This window comes from Anomaloglossus baeobatrachus, chromosome 5 (genome assembly GCF_048569485.1).
Source record: "Anomaloglossus baeobatrachus isolate aAnoBae1 chromosome 5, aAnoBae1.hap1, whole genome shotgun sequence".
NCBI lineage: Eukaryota > Metazoa > Chordata > Amphibia > Anura > Aromobatidae > Anomaloglossus > Anomaloglossus baeobatrachus.
This window is the reverse complement of record NC_134357.1, coordinates 571,059,122-571,068,883: the sequence shown is the minus strand read 5'-3', so window position 1 is coordinate 571,068,883 and position 9,762 is coordinate 571,059,122.

Genomic DNA, 9,762 nt, shown 5'->3' with positions numbered 1-9,762 from the left:
GCAAATGTCTTGGCACTAGTGGGACTATAGCAAAGTCCAATAGCCACGTATAGGATGCCACTAGGTACACTGAGTGTTTGCTAGTATAATGGCTTAGTTATAATGAGTTGGAGTGTGCAACGCAGGCAGATGCGCTCTGCAAATGTCTTGGCACTAGTGGGACTATAGCAAAGTCCAATAGCCACGTATAGGATGCCACTAGGTACACTGAGTGTTTGCTAGTATAATGGCTTCGTTATAATTTGTTGGAGTGTGCAACGCAGGCAGATGCACTCTGCAAATGTCTTGGCACTAGTGGGACTATAGCAAAGTCCAATAGCCACGTATAGGATGCCACTAGGTACACTGAGTGTTTGCTAGTATAATGGCTTCGTTATAATTAGTTGGAGTGTGCAACGCAGGCAGATGCGCTCTGCAAATGTCTTGGCCCTAGTGGGACTATAGCAAAGTCCAATAGCCACGTATAGGATGCCACTAGGTACACTGAGTGTTTGCTAGTATAATGGCTTAGTTATAATGAGTTGGAGTGTGCAACGCAGGCAGATGCGCTCTGCAAATGTCTTGGCACTAGTGGGACTATAGCAAAGTCCAATAGCCACGTATAGGATGCCACTAGGTACACTGAGTGTTTGCTAGTATAATGGCTTAGTTATAATGAGTTGGAGTGTGCAACGCAGGCAGATGCGCTCTGCAAATGTCTTGGCACTAGTGGGACTATAGCAAAGTCCAATAGCCACGTATAGGATGCCACTAGGTACACTGAGTGTTTGCTAGCATAATGGCTTCGTTATAATTTGTTGGAGTGTGCAACGCAGGCAGATGCGCTCTGCAAATGTCTTGGCACTAGTGGGACTATAGCAAAGTCCAATAGCCACGTATAGGATGCCACTAGGTACACTGAGTGTTTGCTAGTATAATGGCTTCGTTATAATTAGTTGGAGTGTGCAACGCAGGCAGATGCGCTCTGCAAATGTCTTGGCACTAGTGGGACTATAGCAAAGTCCAATAGCCACGTATAGGATGCCACTAGGTACACTGAGTGTTTGCTAGTATAATGGCTTCGTTATAATTTGTTGGAGTGTGCAACGCAGGCAGATGCGCTCTGCAAATGTCTTGGCACTAGTGGGACTATAGCAAAGTCCAATAGCCACGTATAGGATGCCACTAGGTACACTGAGTGTTTGCTAGTATAATGGCTTCGTTATAATTAGTTGGAGTGTGCAACGCAGGCAGATGCGCTCTGCAAATGTCTTGGCACTAGTGGGACTATAGCAAAGTCCAATAGCCACGTATAGGATGCCACTAGGTACACTGAGTGTTTGCTAGTATAATGGCTGAGTTTAAAAAACTTGGAGTGTGCAATGCAGGCAGATGTGCTCTGCTAATGTCTTTGCACTAGTGGGACTATAGCAAAGTCCAATAGCCACGTATAGGATGCCACTAGGTACACTGAGTGTGTGCTAGTATAATGGCTTAGTTATAATTCGTTGGAGTGTGCAACGCAGGCAGACGTGCTGCAAATGTCTTGGCACTAGTGGGACTATAGCAAAGTCCAATAGCCACGTATAGGATGCCACTAGGTACACTGAGTGTTTGCTAGTATAATGGCTTCGTTATAATTTGTTGGAGTGTGCAACACAGGCAGATGCGCTCTGCAAATGTCTTGGCCCTAGTGGGACTATAGCAAAGTCCAATAGCCACGTATAGGATGCCACTAGGTACACTGAGTGTTTGCTAGTAAAATTGCTTAGTTTAAAAAACTTGGAGTGTGCAATGCAGGCAGATGTGCTCTGCAAATGTCTTTGCACTAGTGGGACTATAGCAAAGTCCAATAGCCACAGATAGGATGCCACTAGGTACACTGAGTGTTTGCTAGTATAATGGCTTAGTTATCAGTTGGAGTGTGCAGAGGACAAGAGGGTACAGTGGCAGGATTGTGGTGCTCTGGGTAGAGGAATGGAAGCCTGCCTTTCTATTCCCTCCTAATGGTGAAATGCAGGGAGGAAATCCCTGACCTGGGCTACACAGACGCTGTTGCTGTTTGCAGGACCTGTCACCTATGGCTCTCTGACCCTGCCGGTACGAGCCCTTAAAAGGACTGCTAGAATGTGCTCTCCCTAAGCTGTCTAACGCTGTGTATGCAGCGCATACAGCTGTATCGGCGATAGGACAAAGGACGGAACTGCGACAGTGATGTCTGACACCAAAGACGCAGAAGGCAGATAATGGCGATCGTGAAGAAAATGTCCGGTTTTATAATGCAGGGACATGTGACATGCAGATCCTATCACACATGCCGTTGCTTCTCTGCCTCAAAGTCCACTTAGGTGTGTGTGTGTCTGTGATTGGCTGACATGCTGGCCAGCCCCACAAGACGCGCGCGCTTAGGGAAGGAAGACAAGAAAAAAAAAAAAAAAAAATGGCGATCGCCATTATAGAAACAGCAGTGATCTGAAGGCGCTGTTCACGCACACTATACACTGAAATGTGATAATAGTTTGATTCACAGAGTGACTTACACTATTACAGCAGAAACCAAGCTAAGATTTAGCTGTTTTTTGGCTGCTAGAACCGTTCTCGAACGTTTCTAGAACTATCGAGCTTTTGCAAAAAGCTCGAGTTCTAGTTCGATCTAGAACATGCCCCAAAATCACTCGAGCCTAGAACTGGAGAACCACGAACCACGAACCGCGCTCAACTCTACTAAACAGTAATGCTGGCAATAGTTTGCAAGTTACATCATACCATCAGCATATATTTCATAGTGAAACGATACAAGTTACATCATAATGCAAGTTACATCATATCATCAGCACACACTTCATAGTGAAACGATACAGACCTAGGTAATGGTTGCGGTTCCCACCCACCGCGCCTCAACGCGTTTCACTGCCTGGGCTTCGTCAGGAGGCGGACACTTACCCTGCCAGGCCGTTGCTCCTTATATATCCACCTCAGAGTGTATCCACGTGGTTAGTGATTGCGGGCGCCGCTCCATGCCTACGTTGGCGCGGGCATACTTCCGGTCGGAGGAGATAACAAAAGTGACCTCACATCACTTCCGGCCTGGGGCGGGACGCACGCAGGCCCCGCAGCCACGGCAACGCAATGCCGAAGCTGCAGAGCATGCGCACAGCCCACATCCAGCGGCCGTACTATGAAGCGAGGTGTCCCCCAGCCTGAATTCAGCCGTGCACAGTAGTGATGGTACAGCGGTACAAAACCTCCTACAGCCACCAACCACGTCTATCCGAACATAGGATCGAGGCTAAGCAGTCACCATCATGTATTTTAGGCCGTCCCCGTCCCGCATAGCAACTGCTACTTTGTTTAACCCTTAATGGGAACCGCAATCACTACACAGTAGATAAAGGATAACTATGGACGGGGGCAAGGATAAATCAATCATGAACATTGCAGCACACATATCCATGTATAAAGGGTTTCCCATAATGTACACTTAGTCAAAAAACCTTAACATGGCATAACGTATAATAATTTGCCCCTACCATGCAGCTGGATACGTTCACGGCTATCAAAGATGTGCATTTATTTGCCCGCAAGCTGTTGTTCAAACGAATATTTAATCAATCTACTACGGGGGGGCCAACAGCGGTGGAGAGGGAAGAGGAAGCACTAGAGGCACTTGAGATACTAGCGGAGGAAGCAGATGGTGCGACTATAAGTAAGTTCCCCACCCATCTCTACTCTAAATCTAAAAGGTTTCCGCCCCTAAGCCAATGTCCTGCAGTGGATGTCTTTGTGAATATGGTGTCACGAGACATCGAATATCTTAACCATAACCCCAATAGATTTTCAAACCTAAGTATATTAGAGCGGAGGGCGTTGGAGGAATTAAAAGGATGGACAGATGTACAGTTTAACCCCTTCACGACCATGGACGGATCTTTCCGTCATGGATCGTGTCCCGGTAAGCCCCGCCCCCTGCCGCGGGCAGGCGGCGTGGATCGGCACACATATCAGCTGTTTTCAACAGCTGACATGTGTGCCTACATGTTCCGAGTGGAATCGCATTCCACCCGGAACATTAACCCCTTAGATCTCGCTGCCAAAGTCTGGCAGCGAGATCTATATGCGCGCGGCCATGTTTTTTACTTACCGCCGCCCCCTCCGGACGTCACGTGAGTGATCACGTGACGTTCGGTGGTTGCCATCGTAGCACAGGGTCATGTGATGACGCCTGCTGGTACGAAGTTTCACTTTCATTCTTCCTCGGCCGGGAGCAGAGGAAAAAAGAAAGTGACTATTTCTGCTGTTTACAGCGGTATAGCTGTGATCAGCAGATAGCGATCAGCAATCGGATTGCTGATCGCTATAGCCCCCTAGGAGGACTAGTAACATAAAATAAAAAAAGTAAAAAAAAAGTTTTAAAAAATTTAAAAAAAAACAAAAAACCTAAAAGTTCAAATCACCCCCCTTTCCCCCCATTGAAAATTAAAGGGTTAAAAAATAAATAAATATACACATATTTGGTATCGCCGCGTTCAGAAATGCCCGATCTATCAAAATATAAAATTAATTAATCTGATTGGTAAACGGTGTAGCGGCAAAAAAATTCCAAACGCCAAAATTACGTTTTTGGTCGCCGCAAGTTTTACGCAAAATGCAATAACAGGCGATCAAAACGTAGCATCTGCGCAAAAATGGTACCATTAGAAACATCAGCTCGAGACGCAAAAAATAAGCCGTCACTGAGCCATAGATCCCAAAAAATTAGAACGCTACGTGTTTCGGAATATGGCGCAAAATGTGCGCCACTTTTATTGGACAAACTTGTGAATTTTTTTTAACCCATTAGATACAAGTAAACCTATACATGTTTGGTGTCTGAAAACTCGCACCGACCTCAGGCATCATACCCACACATCAGTTTTACCATATAGTCAACACCGTGAATAAAACTATTGTGCCATCACACTTTTTTTGCAATTTTTCCACACTTGGAATTTTTTTGCTGCTTTCCAGTACACCATATGGTAAAACTTATGGTTTCATTTAAAAGTACAACTTGTCCCGCAAAAAACAAGCCCTCATATGGCAAGATTGACGGAAAAATATAATAGTTACGGCTCTCGGAAGAAGGGGAGCAAAAAACAAAAACGCAAAAACTGAAAGTGCCCCGGGGCTGAAGGGGATAAGCCAGCTGACAAGGGTGGCAACCTTGTCATCTGGCCTAATAATATGTACGAAAAAGAAGCCAGCAGACAACTTAATAATAAAGCATGCTACAGGAGACTGTATATGGACTCGTTGTCGGGGTTCCAAAGCGAACTAGTCAGTATCCTGGAGAGTGCTTTGAGGGAAGGCATCATTCCTAAAAAACTATTTGAGTGTTTAATTGTTAAGCACCCAAGGATGCCAACCCTGTATTTAACACCCAAACTTCATAAGGACAATTGCTGCCCACCTGGACGCCCAATCGTATCAGGGCTAGATGGATTATGTGAGGGAGTATGCCAGATGCTCGATTACTATCTGAAGCCTCTGGCTGCCGCCCTCTCATCATTTATCAGGGACACCACTGAGGCATTAAAAAGATTGGACAATATCATACTTGAACCCGGGACCGTCATGGTGACTGCGGACGTAGAAACTCTATACACGTCCATCGGTCACCAGGACGGTCTCAGGGCTGTAACACAATTTTTGAACACCAGCGGGCTTGATGGCAGCCTGGTTGAACTCTTATTAATATTATTAGAGTTCATTTTGACTCATAACGTGTTCACGTTCAAAGGAGCGACGTATATCCAGAAGCAGGGCACAGCCATGGGGGCGGCTTGTGCCCCGGCGTATGCAATCTTTTCTTGGGGGCCTGGGAGAGGGAGCTATTCCTTACGGAACCAGATGTCAACATCCATAAAGTTAACAACTGGATGAGGTATATTGATGACATCTGGTTCCTGTGGGATGGCACCCCCAAGGAATTGGCTGAGTTCATCGAGAGGCTTAATCATAACCCCATCAATATCTTCCTCACATATCGGTTTGGGAGGGAGATTGATTTTTTGGATTTAAAAATCCAAACAACTGATGATGGTAGGCTTACAACAGAGATCTTTAGAAAGCCGACGGCGACCAACTCTTTTCTGCATGCCCAGTCGTCACATTTCCCGGCAACGATTAGAAGTATTCCTATCGCCCAATTTCTGAGGGCCCGAAGGATCTGTTCGACGGAGGAGGCATTCTCGGTGCAGGCAGAGGACCTAACACAAAGGTTCCTGCATCGAGGATACAGTAGACGAACGATCAAGAAAGGCTATGATAGAGCCAGAAAATGTACGAGGAACTCGTTGCTGTACGCTAATTATGTGCAACCCGAAAAACAAAAGCAAAATGTGGTTCGCCTGATTACGACGTACAACAATCGTTGGCATGATATTGTGAAGATTGTTAAAAAACACTGGGGGATTCTAACAACAGACCCTGTGTTGAAAAATAATATCTCACAATATCCACTGATTACAGCACGTCGGGCTAGGAATGTGAGAGACCATCTGGTGCGGAGCCACTATGGGGGTACACCAGGTAGCCAGCAAAAAGATGGCCCTGTGGGCTTTTACCCATGTGGATTATGCAAGGCCTGCAACAACATGCGTAAGGCAAAGACGTTTCATGGTGCCAAGGGTGATAAGGAATATGATATCAGGCTACTGTTAAATTGCTCCTCTAAAGCTGTTGTATACCAAGCCACCTGTCCCTGTGGGCTGTACTATGTCGGTATGACCACTAGGGAATTAAAAATTCGAGTTGGGGAACACGTTAGAGATATAAAAAACTCAAAAACAGCATCTAACGATGAAAAACTTAAAACGATTCCAAGACATTATAAGGAGTTCCACAACTCTGACTCCCGCCAACTGATCGTTAAAGCTATTGATCAGATTAAAATTGATGTGAGGGGTGGAGATATTGGGAGAATCCTTGCACGTCTGGAAAGCCGGTGGATTTACCGGTTGGGAGCAGTGGTTCCAGACGGTCTTAATGAAAACTTTGGGTTTAACGCCTTTCTGTGAGCATACAATAGCCTATACTGCTTGATGTCTTTTTATTCTCTATTTTAATTATTTATGTCTATGTTGGGGTTTATGTGAATGTACTATAAGGGAAGACACGCCCTGCTCAGGTTGTTAATACTATCTCCTGTGTTTTTTCGAGGTTATATCCATTGTGCATGAGGTCCCTTAGTCGGCTAACAAAGATTGGTGACAATATATATGAAGATCCTGCACCAAGGGGACCGAGTCATCTTTTTCTGGATATTTACATACTTGGAATGAATCTGCAGGGATGAATCACATTATATGTATATGCAGCACCACTTGTTGGACTACCCATAGTATTCTACATGCATGACTTGCGATGCTGAAGCAATTGTTGACAAACGACCACTGAACTTAATCCCAGATAGTCAATATGTGGACTCTACACCCGCTCATTACATCGCAATTGGATGGAGTATACATTTCCATCTTTGTAATAACTTATTCCACCACAGGCTTGGCTTGTAGGATTTATGTAAATCTGGATCTAATTGGATGTGGAGGTGGGATGGTTAGGTCATATAATTGTGACTGGGTATGTGGGGAGGTGGGGTTTAATATACCCTTCCTACCACTTCTTTGGTATGGTTTCTACATAAAAATGGTTTGAAAATGCGAACAGGCTGGGTATTATTCTCATTATACGTTATGCCATGTTAAGGTTTTTTGACTAAGTGTACATTATGGGAAACCCTTTATACATGGATATGTGTGCTGCAATGTTCATGATTGATTTATCCTTGCCCCCGTCCATAGTTATCTTTTATCTACTGTGTGGTGATTGCGGTTCCCCTTAAGGGCTAATCAAAGTAGCAGTTGCTATGCGGGACGGGAATGGCCTAAAATACATGATGGTGACTGCTTAGCCTCGATCCTATGTTCGGATAGACGTGGTTGGTGGCTGTAGGAGGTTTTGTACCGCTGTACCATCACTGCTGTGCTCGGCTGAATTCAGGCTGGGGGACACCTCGCTTCATAGTACGGCCGCTGGATGTGGGCTGTGCGCATGCTCTGCAGCTTCGGCATCCCATTGCCGTGGCTGCGGGGCCTGCGTGCGTCCCACCCCAGGCCGGAAGTGATGTGAGGTCACTTTTGTTATCTCCTCCGACCGGAAGTATGCCCGCGCCAACGTAGGCATGGAGCGGCGCCCGCAATCACTAACCACGTGGATACACTCTGAGGTGGATATATAAGGAGCAACGGCCTGGCAGGGTAAGTGTCCGCCTCCTGACGAAGCTCAGGCGGTGAAACGCGTTGAGGCGCGGTGGGTGGGAACCGCAACCATTACCTAGGTCTGTATCGTTTCACTATGAAGTGTGTGCTGATGATATGATGTAACTTGCACTATGATGTAACTTGTATCGTTTCACTATGAAATATATGCTGATGGTATGATGTAACTTGCAAACTATTGCCAGCATTACTGTTTAGTGTGGTAGACGCCTTGCTCAGCTTCTGTGCTCCAGAGGTTAATGATTGGTGGGTGTGCGCTTTCCTGCCTTAATTCAGTGTGGGGATACTTAGTACCCACCAAGTTATAGTATTTGGCTAATAGGAGATTTGGGGGAGTAACGGTTTGCATATAATTCCTAGCCCAGATATTACAACTCAGAAGCTGAGGAACTCCAATTGGTATATGATATGATGGTGACATGGCTAGAATGGACTTCCGCATACCTCTCACTGTGACCTTTAATTGTGCGACACAGTGAGGTAATATTTATGTAATGGAATTTTTTCCGTGTATGAGGGTAACTGTTGCTTGCGGTATGCGGTAGGGAGATCCGGTGGTCAATATACTAACACTTATTGGTGCCATCTATTAAAACTACTTGGTTAATAAATGTATGAAATTAGGAGTGATCCATAAGTCTCCCCCTATACCCTGTGTATGGACTCTGAGCATCTCGTCTATCAATACTATGACTAGTTTTCCAGCATAATTATTGCTATACAGGCCAATAATCCCTATTTACTCATTCTTGGTACTTTGCGTGTCCCAACCCACCTTTTCCCCAATGTATGGGAGTCACAGTTGTACTTCTTCCTACCCTGTTGTGCCTTTTCTGTTTGTACGTATAATTTTTATACTTAAAGTTTCATGAATAAAATAATTTTTTTAAGGAATTTTGGCATCATATATTCCTGGTTAGGATATAAGTGGTTTCATTGCTGATTAAGATGCAATTCTGATCACGGTTAGACAAAATATGTGGAGTGTGTGTTTATAGCAGGAAAAAAAATACTGCAGGACACTAAAAAACAGACACCCCCAAAAGAGAGAAGACAGAAGTCCCTGCAATCATACTCACCAGACAAATGGGAGGACCTGCACATGCATACATATCAGATTGCGCGCGCGCACACACACACCACATCCAGTGATACGGATTGTTTCTGGCCAGCAGAGAAACCTGGGATGCAGTGCACTGGAGTGAGAGGACCTGCGGTGGAACCCATGGAGGACCTGCGGTGGAACGCATTAGAGGACCAGCGATGGAAAGCATAGAGGACCTGCGGTGGAAGGCCGGAAGCAACCAGTATCGCCAGATGTGGTGAGTGTGTGTGGGTGTGTGACCTGATGTTTGTACGATCAGATGTAGGTGTGCAATCTGATGTGTGTGTGTGTGCGATCTGATGTGGTTTTGCAATCTGATGTGGGTGAGTGTGTGTGTGTGCAATCTGACGTGTGTGCGAT